We start from the raw sequence: 13,983 nt of genomic DNA, 5'->3' as shown, positions 1-13,983 counted from the left end.
TTGTATTTACTGTGAATGTCCTTAAGAAAGTGAATCTCAGGGTTGCATGTGCTGACACATATGTACTTTGATAATAAAATTAAACTGTTTTGCTCTAAACCTCTGCTATTCCAGGAGTCCTTCAAATCATTCCACTGCTTGACACCCACAGTCCTACCCCTGGTTTCATCTTGTTTTACAAGCAATCTCTTCAGGCAATGTCTGTGGAGGGTTCACCAATTAGTCCTGTAAACAATTCTTGCCGAAATGTTACTTTGATCTTATCGGCACCTTGCCTGTTAACTTATTTGACAGGGCTGCTCTGTGTTTCTCTCAGCAGGTTTCAATTGTTTCAGGTATTCTGACCAGGCTGTGGACAGCTGGCAATGCTGGGTGCTGCTTCAGTATCAGTGCAACTCACAATCCTAAAGGAATTACCGGTATCTCTTTTTAGAAACTTTTAATTAATTTTGTCTCCTGAGTCCTACAAGCCCTTTATTTATTCCACTCTTCTTTCAAATATTGTAACAACATGTCCTCATGGGTAACTCAAGTCTTCAATCTCCATACTTATTCTGAGCAGGCACATTGCGATTATTTAGCCATCTCAGAGGCCCATTTTTGAAATTCTGACTTTTTATTCATATATTAGTTAGCATAGCTTTTATACATTAAGCAAATAAACAATATCGAGCAGTTATAGAGTTAGTAGAACATGTGAGATTACGTGGATGCATTATGGGATTGCAATATTCTTCCAAGTGTGCTGGCATGGCCTCATCATGCATTGCGGACCATGTCTTACAAATTTGATTGAGCTTATTAAGGACATAATGAAGATAATTGATGAAGTTAGGCCAATGGATGCTGTCAATATGAATTTTACTAAGCCCTCCCAAGGCACAATCAAATATAGCTCTAAAGGTCATAAGTGGCATTAAATCAATGTTTAGTAAATTAATTAAAGGAGTATGTAAAGACTATATACAGGATATTGAGATCCTGAGTCCTGGGAGACCTTTCTCTGCAGAGCGTCAGCCATTTAGAGGATACTCATGTCTGGAATAAAGGGGGGAAAGAGAAAGGTGTGCCTTCTGAAACTTAATTTTCAATGTTACAAGAAGATTTCCCCAGCCAATAGAGAGAGGGGCCACAGACAATTACACAGGCAAGAATAAAATGTGTCTAGTGGAGCTGTGATGAAGGTAAGAGTCCATGGTCAACCTTGAGCACAGTGATTAAGGTACACAAGTCAGCGAGAAGGCACAGGAACACTTTGATGGTGAAGACCATAATGCAATTGAAGGAAATTTCCAAGGAAAGTAACTATAGACCAATGCAGTTGTTCTATGTTTCCATTTAGATCATTATCCCTGTAGAGTGCTGGAGGTGCATCTTCACCTTCTTGATCTTTTTCCTCTACATGGCTTGTTGTGCTTCTGAATATTTCTCTTCCTGTGATATTGATGAAAGTAGAGCAGTGTATGTTATGTACGTGGATTTCAATTAGGCATTTGATAATGTTCCCCACGCGAGGCTCATTCGGAAAGCAATGAGACATGGAATTCAAGGAGACCTTGCTTTGTGGATCCAGAATTGGCTAGCCCACTGAGAGCAAAGGGTTGTTTTAGATGGCTGGTATACTGCATGGAGGACAGTGACCTGTGGTGTTCCACAGGGATCTGTTCTGAGACCCGTCCTCTTCACGATTTTTATAGAGGACCTAGATGAGGAAGTAGAATGGTGGGTTAGTAAGTTTGCTGATGATACAGAAGTTGGGGCTGTTGTGGATAGTCAGGAGGGTTATCAGAGGTCAGAGTACAGCATCGATAGGATGCAAAACTGGGCTGAGAAGTGACAGATGGAGTTCAACCCAGATAAATGTGAAATGGTTCATTTCAGTAGGTCAAATTTGAAGTCAGAATATAATATTAATGGTAAGACTCTTGGCAGTGTGGAGGATCAGCGAGATCTTGGGGTCCATGTTCACAGGACACTCAAAGCTGCTGTGCAGGTTGACAGTGTTGTTAAGAAGGCGTATAGCATGTTGGCCTTCATCAACCATGGGATTGAGTTCAAGAGCCATGAGGTAATGTTACAGCTATGTAAGACCTTAGTTAGACCCCACTTGGAGTACTGTGTTCAGTTCTGGTCACCTCACTACAGGAAGGATGTGGATGCTATAGAGAGTACAGAAGAGATTTACAAGGATGTTGCCTGGATTGAAGAGCATGCCTTATGAGAATAGGTTGAGTGAACTTGGCCTGTTCTCCTTGGAGTGACAGAGGATGAGAGGTGATCTGATAGAGGTGTATAAGATGATGAGAGGTCGTCTTCATGGCTATCCCTCATGGCCGAGGATGATGGTCTTCGTTCTGTTTATCTATTTATGGGTTCTCAAGTGGCTGATGAGTCCAATCTTGGCTTTGAAAGTTCTTCCGTATTCAGCACAGGTAGTTCCAGGTGGCAGATCGGGCTTTGGTTGTTGCTGCCGCCTCTCTTTCCATTTTCTTCTCTTTTCTGAGAGGTTTTGATCATGTTGATAGCCAGAGGCTTTTTCCCAGGGCTGAAATGGCTAACATGAGGGGGCATAGTTTTAAAGTGCTTGGATGTAGGTACAAGGGGTTGTCAGAAGTAAGTTTTTCACACAGAGAGTGGTGGGTGCATGGAATGCGCTGCCTGTGATGGTGATGGAGGTGGATACAATAGGGTCTTTTAAGAGAATCTTAGATAGGTACATGGAGCTTATAAAAATAGAGGGCTATGCAGTAGGGAAATTTAGACAGTTTCTAGAGTAGATTACGTGGTCGGTACATCATTGTGGCCCGAATAGCCTGCAAGGTGGGTCGATTTCTATGTTCTATTGTGTATCACATTATCAAAATATTACAATTCAATTTCTGATCATGCAATTCAACTTCAGCTTTATAAACATTTTCTATTAATTCCCCAATCTGTTTCTCTTTCCATTGTTCTTACTCAACTTTGGAAGTATTTCTGCATTAAGGGCAACTTTTTCCTAGGTATTTTCACACTATGAACTTCTTGCTCTTCAACCGGTAGTTCACAGGTCACAGGTTTGTCTAAATCCTGAATTTCTCACAGGAAAGTTGTTTTGAGGAGGAACTCTGCGGAGCTTATCCATACTTTAAGATACAATCAGTGGCCACTTCATTAGGTACACCCGTGCACCTGCTCATTAATGCAAATATCTGATCAGCCAAACATGTGGCAGAAATTCATTGCATAAAAGCATGCGGACATGATCATGAGGTTCATTTGTTGTTCAGATCAAATATCAGAATGGGGAAGAAATGTGATCTAAGTGGCTTTGACAGTGAATGATTGCTGGTTCCAGATGGGGTGGTTTGAGTATCTCAAAACTGATCGCCTGGGATTTGCATGCACAAAAAAAGTGTGTGATAAACAAAAACCATTCAGTAAGTGGCAGTTGTGTGTGTGAAAACACCTTGTTAATGAAGGAAGTCAAAGGAGAATGGCCAGACTGGTTCAAAGTGACAGGAAGACAATAGTAACTCAAATAACCATGCTTTACACCAGTGGTGTACAGGAAAGCATCTCTGAGCACACAGCAAGTCGAGCCTTGAAGTAGACCTGCTACAGCAGCAGAAAAGCATACACTCGGTGGCTTCATTATTAGGTATAGGAGGTGCAGTCTGTTAATTTAATTGCCAATGCTACTAATGTTTGCCTCACATAGTGCACTCCTAAAAAGTGTTTCTTCCTTCCATCCATGTTCCTAACAGCAGACAGTTGAGCATCATTATATCCAACTGCAAGATTGGTGTGACTCCCAGTCCTGATGGGGCTACCTCATTTTTAGTCAAATATTATTTTTCTGTCAAAGCCACACAGGTGCCAACTGTTTTCTATCTAAGATCCTTGGCTGCTTCAGGCAACATTCCAGGTCCAATGGTATAAATAGAACATTTTACCTCAAAAATCAAACCCTGAAAAGTGAGTAGGTCTTAGAAGGGAAGAGTACTAACAACTTTAAATGTTGATCTACTTTTACGGGTCTCAAGGAGGCAAGAATTAATCTGAAGAGCAGATCATAATAACAGGGACTGCTGCCTTGAGATCCGGGCCTTACATGGTTCCAACACCCTCTCTGTGACTCACACCCTGGCAGCAACTGTAGTCCATCTTCCAGTACTGATCTGGCACATTGAGTGAATTGAATATTGTGCTTTAATCTATTACAGTTCATTTAAGAATGCAATTAGATGCTTTGGAACAGAACTGCAAGTCTCGTAAAGCCCAATGAGAGAGTTTACATTGATTTATTAATACAGGTGGGCATCCAGATCACTGTGCTCCAGCAGGCCTTTTAGGCATTTAGTAAGTCCCACTTCCAAACTAATATGTTGCATTGATAGACCAATAAACTAGGAAATTGGTGAAAGGATTAGCACATTAAGGATGGGAGGAAGGGCTTGTGCTATTTTCTGAAGGGTCACAAGAGAACCCAATGGAAAGAAGCGAAGATTTTCTTCATATTTAAACAGAGGATGCTGATTCTGATATTCCGCTTCAGCAGACCCTTTTCAAAACCACAATGAACCTCCACATCGAAGAATAGGAGTCAGCTTCTCCCATAGAAAGAGGAACAAAAATAAGGCAATTCACTTTGGAAACTCTCTTGTGCAACTCAGTAACATTGCAATCACCATTAGGTGTCCCAGTGACCTTCTCAGCTGCAATCTGTGTTGGAATCGTACAATGAAATTTAAAAAGACCTTTGATGGACCTATAATGTTCAAAATATACCTATACTCTACATCAACCCTCTGTAACAATACCAGATAGAGAAGGTTACACACTGTTCCTATTTTTCAATTCTCATCTTTTAAGTTAAATCTTTCAAGTATTCATATGTGTATTCTCTGTTAAAAGGGTTTCTGCTGCTACAATCTTTTCAGCCATTGAGTTCTGGATTAAAGCTTGGGTGAAAAAAATATATCATCAAATCCCCTCCAACCAAGCAACTTGAACTTACTCTCTGCTGAGAATAAAGACTTCCATTTCTGCCTGGCATTGTTACAGAGGATTGATATTTAGGTACATTTTGAGTCGTAAGTTTCTTTGACTGCATTGTATGATTCCAACACAGTCTGTGACTAAGAACATCACCGGGACACCTGCTGGTCACTGCAATGTTTCTCTGAGCACTGAGTTGCGTAAGTGAACTTTGGTAATCACTCTCCTTTTTCAGTTCTTTTTTTCTCTGGGAGCGGCTGATTCCTGTTCACTGATACAGAATTAGAACTGTGGATGTGCAATGAGTCTGCTACTCATCTGTACTGGACTTTACAGAGTTTTATGCACTTCAGTTTAATCTCACCCCCCCCCCCCCACCCCCCCGCCCGGGCCTTTCATCCAGAGAAGGTACTCCCATATTGTCCTTGTGACCAAAATTCTCCAACCATACCACATTCCTCAGAAATCTCCTCTGCATCCTGTAAAGTGCACTTATATTCTGTAGTGTGGAAATCTAAATCTACACCTAACTTGCATTTTGTCCCATTCTGGGAGCAAATCCATGCTCTCACAAATTCTAACTATTGGTAGCTTTGCTCTCATCTTCTCTGACCAATAGCTTGACCAATATTTATCCTTCAATCAACATCAGCAAAAGCATAGCTGATTGGTCAGGTACATTTTGTTATTTTTTTCTGGGAACCTACTGTATGCACAATAGCAGTATTGTAAAAATGCTTATAAGTATGTTGAGAAATTCATTAGACCGTGAAACAAAAATTATGTAAGTAGGAGGCATGGATCGAAAGGCTGGAAAAACCAGAAGGTCCTGCTCCCCACTGCATCACTAAATAAGAATAAAGCACAATAAAAACACAAAATGCTGGCAGAACTCAGCAGGCCAGACAGCATTTATGGGAGGAGGTAGTGACGACGTTTCAGGCCGAAACCCTTCATCAGGAGTCAGAGATGAACAGATCCAGGGCGGGCAGAAGTCCTGGGCGGGGAGTCCATGAGGAGGAGGAGGGTTGGAGACGGGAGAACGGGTCATCGGTGGGGGTGGGAGAGTCGCTACCGAAGAAGTGGGCTTGAAGACAGAACCAGTGGAAGAAGAGCTCCACGTCCTGGCGCACACGGAACTCACTGAGGTGAGGGCGAAGGGGGGCAAAGGTGAGGCCCTTACTAAGGACAGAGCGCTCAGCCTCAGGGAGAGGAAGGTCGGAGGGGATTGTGAAGACCCGGCAGGGTTGAGAGCTCTGGTCCGAGGGGGGTGGGAGGCTGGTGGAGTCAGCGGGGAAGGGGTGGGGGTGGGAGGAAGCTGAAGCCCCCGAGGGCCCAGGAACCGGTGATTGAACCACAGGCTCAGAAAGATCAGATGGCAGCATGGTGGTGGGGGAAGGGGAGACGGCAGTGCGTGGAGGTCCAGCTCAGAGGTCAAGGCTGGGATCCAACGTGGTGGTGGGGGGAGGGGGAGATGGCAGCACGAGGAGGTCCGACTGGAGGTTCAAGACCGGAGTCTCTGAGGGGTTGTCCAACCCGCGTTGGTGGTACTGGAGTCAGGATTCGGAGTCTGTCCAGTGCTGTGATTGGCAGCGGGGGGTCGCGATCCGAGATTCATGCGTGTTGGCGTCGGAGCCGATGGTCTCTGGGGTCCGCAGATGGGCAATTTTGTGGTGTTTGACAAAGTCAAAAAAACGACGATTGCACGCATGAATCCGACGAAGGATGAAATAGCGGGTGGGTCCACGACACACGGTGAAGAAGGTGTGGTGAACTAGATATACCTGTCTGACTGCTCCTCCACCAGGATGTCCATCATCGACCTTGCGAGCTGGTGCGGAGCGCTTTGATCGAGGGTCACGGAAGCCAGCGTTGAACGGGGCGTGTCGGGGGCGGGGCCTGGTGACGCCGGCAAAGATGGCCGCTCACATCCGGGCATGCAAGATGGCGGCTCCCAGGTCGCACACGGGTAGGTAGGGGCGGGGCCAGGTGACGTCGGCAAAGATGGTTGTCCACATCCGGTCATGCAAAATGGCGGCCCCCAGGTCTCAGACGCGGCGCTGCTCGACCCCGGGCGCGGTTTAGATTTACAGACCTTGGCGAAATGGTCCTTCTTCCCACAGCTGGAACACGTCGCTTCGCGCGCCGGACAGCTTACCCGGGCATGTTTCCGAAGCCCACAGAAGTAACAGAGTTTCGTACCTGGCGAATTCGTGGGGTTTGAGATACCGCGACTGGCAGCGGCGTTGGCGAATTCGCTCGGAACCGGGGAATGGCTCGGTTGGACTTCTTCGGCGTACCGTTGCGCAGCCTCTATCGAATCGGCCGTCTCTATCGCGGAGCGTAAGGTAAGATCAGCTTTTTCCAGCAGCCGCTGGCGGATACACACTGACCGAACCCCAGTCACAAAAGCGTCTCGGACCAAGTGTTCCTTATGCTGTTCCGCTGTGAGCGCTTTGCAGTCACAGTCCCGCGCTAGGGTCAGTAACTCGCGGAAAAATTCAGCAGTCGACTCCGTAGGCCGCTGTTTTCGCGTTGCCAAGCGGTGCCGTGCATAAACTGGATTTACTAGCCGCAGGTACTGTCTTTGGAGGGCGGCAAGCGCCTCCTCGTAGGTGGATATGTCCCTGATGAACGAATAAACTTTTGGGGCGACCCTCGAGAAGAGAAGTTTGTGCCGAACAGCCGAGTCGGTGGCACGAACCTCCTCTAAGTACGATTGGAAGCACACCAGCCAGTGTTCAAAGGCAAGAGCTGCTCCAGGGTCTCGGGGGTCCAAGTCTAGGCGTTCTGGGCGTAAAGCGGTTTCCATGTTGTAACTTTCAGTCAATAAAATTGATGCACCGTCAATAACTCACGCCGAGACTTAGGAAGTGAGATATCGTAAGTATAGGTGGAGAGTTCTATTCTCCATCGCAAAATTTTATCATTTTTGATTTTGCGGGGTCCACGACACACGGTGAAGAAGGTGTCCCGGATGTGCGGGAGGTACGAGGAAAGGGAGGCTAGGTATCTCCTCATCGCAGAGATGGTTGCTCTCACAGCCCGGCGGGAGAAGCAGCGGGAGGCAGAGTCAATTACATGTGAGTACCTGTGATCCTCCGAAGGTCCAAATCGGGAGGCTTGGAAACGAATCCTGAAGCCTGTTGGAGTTAGTTGGTTGCGGAGACACGCACCAAGGAAGGATATGTGACTATAATACCGGGTCTGGGTTAGCGTGTGGTCCAAAGGTTTCAGGGCCGAAGAAATAGTAGGTTGGGATCAGAGAGAGAGGCTCTCGCTGAATTCCCGTCGGAGAAAAGATCTGAACTTCTTCAGTGTAGGCATCAGTGTAGTATCTGGGAGTACAGTTAGACGAGAAGCTAGACTGGACTGCCAACACAGATGCCTTGTGCAGGAAGGCACAGAGTCGACTGTACTTCCTTAGAAGGTTGGCGTCATTCAATGTCTGTAGTGAGATGCTGAAGATGTTCTATAGGTCAGTTGTGGAGAGCGCCCTCTTCTTTGTGGTGGCGTGTGGGGGAGGCAGCATTAAGAAGAGGGACGCCTCACGTCTTAATAAGCTGGTAAGGAAGGCGGGCTCTGTCGTGGGCAAAGTACTGGAGAGTATAACATCGGTAGCTGAGCGAAGGGCGCTGAGTAGGCTATGGTCAATTATGGAAAACCCTGAACATCCTCTACATAGCACCATCCAGAGACAGAGAAGCAGTTTCAGCGACAGGTTGCTATCGATGCAATGCTCCTCAGACAGGATGAAGAGGTGAATACTCCCCAATGCCATTAGGCTTTACAATTCAACCGCCAGGAGTAAGATATGTTAAAGTTCCGGGGTTGATTGTATTTAATGTATTTAAGTAAACTACTTAAGAACTTTTTAAAAGCTATTATTAATGCTTTTTGAGAGAGTAATTTAGATGCATATCATATTTTTACTGAGTTAAGTATTGTATGTAATTAGTTTTGCTACAACAAGTGTATGGGACATTGGAAAAAATGTTGAATTTCCCCATGGGGATGAATAAAGTATCTATCTATCTATCTATCAGTAGTGAATTCAAAGGCAACACGAGTGAATCTGCAGATGCTGGAAATAAATAAAAACACAAAATGCTGGCAGAACTCAGCAGGCCAGACCGCATCTATGGGAGGAGGTAGTGACGACGTTTCGGGCCGAAACCCTTCATCAGGAGTGAAGTAACATGCTTCTTGCTATGTCTCCTTTAGTATTATTGAAACATGACTCGTTTTCAAACTGTCTGAAACAAAAATAAGAACTTATCTGTGAATCTTCAACAAAATGTTTTAATTCCATTAACAATTTTTTTCCAGCACTTGACTGTGATTCACTTCTGTTATGGACCAGCATGCATTTGATTTCACTGTTGTTTGAAGCTCCTTGGGTGTGGGTGTGGGTGTGTCGAAGCTCACTTTGCTGATCTGCACGTCGTTTCATGCTGCTCTGACCTCAATCTATTTTGGCCAAAGTTTCTAAACAATCCAAGGTACGTTATTTTTCTGAATAGAGAAACATTCATCAGAACTTTAATTTAAAAAAACTCTTAGTTGCTCTTTATTGTACAATTAACAAAATAAAAAGAAGCTTCGTGCGATCATAAGTGTCATAGTATTGTACAGCACAAAATAGGCCCTTTCGGCCTGATGCCTATATCACCAATGGTGTCTACTTACGCTAATTAGACTTAAATTCCTCTTCTTTCCCATTACGTACCTGTCCCAGTGCCTTTTAAACATTGTATCTGCCTCCAACACCTCGTCTGTCAGCTCTTTTCAAAAATCTTCAATGTGAAAAACTCACAACTGAAATTGCCATTAAATTTTTCCCCTCTCACCTTAAATCAGTGCACTCTAGTTTTGGACTCCCTTGCTTTAGGAAAATCATCTCTGACTATCTACTCTGTACACGCCTCTCTGCCCTTATTATTTTTATGCAGTAAATGTCAATAAAATGTCTCAGCCTCTTACATTTCAAGTTCAAAGGTTCAAAGGTCCAATTTAATGTCAGAGAAATGTATACAATATACATCCCGACATGCTTTTTCTTCACAAACATCCATGAAAACAGAGTACTGCCTCAAAGAATGAGCAACAGTTAAATGTTAGAACCCCAAAGTCCCCCCCAGCTCCCCTCCCTCCTGCACTTAAGTGGCAGCAAGCAATAATCCCCCCTCTCCCCCCACCAACAAAAAAAAGCATCAGCACCCACCACTGAGCACTCAAGCGTGAGCAAAGCGATAGCAAAGACACAGACTTGCAGTTACCCCCCAAAGACTTTGCTTTTCACCCGGCATTCAACATACCACAGGTTCTCTCTCTCCCTATAAGAAAGAGGGAGGTGTCTCCATTTTCCCAGCAAGCAGGGAGATGTCACAAACAACCCGTTGGTTTGCAATGTTAAGAGTCTGTTACATCGCTTTTTTCGAGCTCTGTGCCTGAAGATCTCAAGGATTCTAGGTCTTCAGGCACACAGCAGTAGATTTTCCAACACCCCCGACGACACACGGGTCTCCTGACATGACACCCACACTTGATCCACCTGTCTCCAGAGCCTCGAGATCTTAGGCTTCCAAATCCGAGCCAGACTCTCAGATCGAACCGTTGGCGTGCCGAACAACAGCCAGTCCTGAGTCCCATTCCCGCAAAGAGCAGGATAAATCCAGCCTATACAATCAGTCCATATAAATAAAATCCCCTGCTCCAAACAGCCAGCTCCTAAATCTCTTGTCCACTTTTTCTAATACTGAAGAGTGGCAACCAAAACTATTTTAAAAAGTTCAATTGCACCCTGACCAATGTTTTGTACAGCTACAACAAGACATCCCAACTCTGAAACTCAGTGCTTCAGCTTTGGTAGACAAGCAAATTGAATGCCTTCATCACTACTTTTTCCATTATGTCACCATTTTCGAGGAGCTATGAATGCACCCAAGTTCAGCCTGGACATCAGCATTCCTGAGGATGCTGTCATTAGAAAGGTGTCCCTCTGCATCCAATAAAATGCTCTTATTTTCTGTAGTGTGGAAATCCAAGTCTATCTCTAACTTGTATTTTGTACCATTCTGGAAGCAAATCCATGGTCTTACAAATTCCAACTATTGGTAGCTTTGCTCTCATCTTCTCTGACCAATAGCTTGACTAATATTTATCCTTCAATCAACATCAGCAAAAGCATAGATAATTGATCAGGTACATTTTGTTATTTTTTTCTGGGAACCTACAATATGCCAAATAGCAGCATTGTAAAAATGCTTATAAGTATGTTGATAAATTTATTAGACCGTGAAACAAGAATTATGTCAGTATGAGGCATGGATCGAAAGGCTGGAAAAACCAGAAGGTCCTGCTCCCCACTGCATCACTAAATAAGAATAAAACATGCTTCTTGCTATGTCTCCTTTAGTATTATTGAAACATGACTCATTTTCAAACTGTCTGAAACAAAAATAACTTATATGTGAATCTTCAACAATATGTTTTAATTCCATTAACAATTTTTTTCCAGCACTTGACTGTGATTCACTTCTGTTATGGACCAGCATGCATTTGATTTCACTGTTGGTTGAAGCTCCTTGCGTGTGGGTGTGTCGAAGTTTGCTTTGCTGATCTGCACGTCGTTTCATGCTGCTCTGACCTCAATCTATTTTGGCCAAAGTTTCTAAACAATCCAAGGTACGTTATTTTTCTGAATAGAGAAACATTCATCAGAACTTTAATTTAAAAAAACTCTTAGTTGCTCTTTATTGTACAATTAACAAAATAAAAAGAAGCTTCGTGCGATCATAAGTGTCATAGTATTGTACAGCACAAAATAGGCCCTTTCGGCCTGATGCCCATATCACCAATGGTGCCTACTTACGCTAATTAGACTTAAATTCCTCTTCTTTCCCATTACATACCTGTCCCAGTGCCTTTTAAACATTGTATCTGCCTCCAACACCTCATCTGTCAGCTCTTTTCAAAAATCTTCAATGTGAAAAACTCACAACTGAAATTGCCATTAAATTTTTCCCCTCTCACCTTAAATCAGTGCACTCTAGTTTTGGACTCCCTTGCTTTAGGAAAATCATCTCTGACTATCTACTCTGTACACGCCTCTCTGCCCTTATTATTTTTATGCAGTAAATATCAATAAAATGTCTCAGCCTCTTACATTTCAAGTTCAAAGGTTCAAAGGTCCAATTTAATGTCAGAGAAATGTATACAATATACATCCCGACATGCTTTTTCTTCACAAACATCCATGAAAACAGAGTACTGCCTCAAAGAAAGAGCAACAGTTAAATGTTAGAACCCCAAAGTCCCCCTCCCAGCTCCCCTCCCTCCTGCACTTAAGCGGCAGCAAGCAATAATCCCCCCTCTCCGCCACCAACAAAAAAAAGCATCAGCACCCACCACTGAGCACTCAAGCGTGAGCAAAGCGATAGCAAAGACACAGACTTGCAGTTACCCCTAAGACTTTGCGTTTCACCCGGCATTCAACATACCACAGGTTCTCTCTCTCCCTATAAGAAAGAGGGAGGTGTCTCCATTTTCCCAGCAAGCAGGGAGACGTCACAAACAACCCGTTGGTTTGCGATGTTAAGAGTCTGTTACATCGCTTTTTTCAAGCTCTGTGCCTGAAGATCTCAAGGATTCTGGGTCTTCAGGCACACAGCAGTAGATTTTCCAACACCCCCGACGACACACGGGTCTCCTGCCATGACACCCACACTCGATCCACCCATCTCCAGAGCCTCGAGATCTTAGGCTTCCAAATCCGAGCCAGACTCTCAGGTCGAACCGTTGGCGTGCCGAACAATGGCCAGTCCTGAAACCCCGAGAACCAGTCCCATTCCCGCAAAGAGCAGGATAAATCCAGCCTATACAATCAGTCCATATAAATAAAATCCCCTGCTCCAAACAGCAAGCTCGTAAATCTCTTGTCCACTTTTTCTAATGCTGCAGGGTGGCAACCAAAACTATTTAAAAAAGTTCAATTGCACCCTGACCAATGTTTTGTACAGCTGCAACAAGACATCCCAACTCTGAAACTCAGTGCTTCTGCTTAGGTAGACAAGCAAATTGAATGCCTTCATCATTACTTTTTCCATTATGTCACCATTTTCGGGGAGCTATGAATGCACTCAAGTTCAGCCTGGACATCAGCATTTCTGAGGTTCCTGTCATTAGAAAGGTGTCCCTCCCCCCACCTTATTATTCTGGCATCTTCCCCCTTCCATCTCAGTCCTGAAGAAGGGTCTTGGCCCAAAACGTTGACCATCATTTCCAGAGATGCTGCCTGACTTGCTGAGTTGCTGCAGCATTTTGTGTGTGTTGGGTTAGAGCGTTTTTGGGGCTTTGCACATTTACATCTGGCAAATGACTTTGGCTGCCAGTCTTCCCACCTGAATATAAATTGTGGATTTAATTTGGAGTGCAGCTCTGAACAATGGGTTCCGAAAAGCCGTGAATCACAGGCCAGACAATGCTGATTAAAATTCATTTGGATGTTTGTGGTGCAAATCAGGAGGTGTGAAGTTTGTGTGTAGTTTCAAAGAAAGCACTATTGATACGTTGTAAGTCTGGAATTATCCTTTGATGTTTAGCACATTAAATATCGAGCCCCGTGCTGGACCAGGCAGACCTTTCGACCAAAAGGATCTCCATATGATGCCCGTTGTTCCTTGCGTTGTCAAATAAAGAAGCTGCTTCATAACTACCAGTAACTTCATTCACATAGCAACTTTCGGTGTCAAAAGTGGGATGCCTTCGTGCGATCATTCTGTGGCCAGCAGTCTACATGGGTGAGTATTTCTTTAAATTAGCACTCCCACTTGGATCTGTTCACATCAGTCATACACGGGAAGACGAGGTATCACAAACATGAAGAGCTGAACTGTTAGATTTAAAAGCCATGTGTGCATGTGTGTTTATGTAAGAGATGAAACTTTGTGTTAATTTGGTGAGGCAGAGCCACCAGTTGCGAAGGGTGGCTACACGTTTAGT

Source organism: Hemitrygon akajei, chromosome 32, assembly GCF_048418815.1.
Source record: "Hemitrygon akajei chromosome 32, sHemAka1.3, whole genome shotgun sequence".
Taxonomy (NCBI): Eukaryota; Metazoa; Chordata; class Chondrichthyes; order Myliobatiformes; family Dasyatidae; genus Hemitrygon; species Hemitrygon akajei.
Note: the sequence above shows the minus strand (reverse complement) of the source record.